At 32.5% G+C, this 369-nt stretch overlaps 1 long non-coding RNA gene across 2 annotated transcripts in view; it reads left to right on the top strand.

The window, feature by feature from the left end:
• The window catches only part of LOC119582174, a 39,074-nt gene that overhangs the window by 881 nt on the left and 37,824 nt on the right, over positions 1 to 369 (top strand). The window lies entirely within an intron of this gene.

Below are 369 nucleotides of genomic sequence, written 5' to 3'. Positions count from 1 at the left end.
GGTCAGTTCAGGTCTTCTGAAGGACTAAAAAATATTGACAGTGAAAAGCAAAGCGCATATCCTTCACTACTCAGTAGACCTTGCCTCCTCATTAAAAAAAAATGCTAACGTGTTGAGAAAAAAACTCTTTAAACTATATCTTCAAAGTGGTAAACTATTTAAGAATATAATCAGCACGCGTATTTCATTCACTTCAAAAGATGATCAAGAATTAATGTTAAAATAGGTAGATAGTTTTAAAACTTGTGAGCAGAGCAAATGATCTTTTTCTGGAGATAAGATCTTTCTGAAGGATTTGGATTTCCTTGGAATTGTTTAGCAACTTGCTACCCTATGCCAATCAAGATATAAGATATCTAAGATGTTTAA

This window comes from Penaeus monodon, chromosome 15, assembly GCF_015228065.2.
Source record: "Penaeus monodon isolate SGIC_2016 chromosome 15, NSTDA_Pmon_1, whole genome shotgun sequence".
Classification (NCBI taxonomy): Eukaryota; Metazoa; Arthropoda; class Malacostraca; order Decapoda; family Penaeidae; genus Penaeus; species Penaeus monodon.
This window is presented reverse-complemented; position numbering and strand designations above follow the sequence as displayed.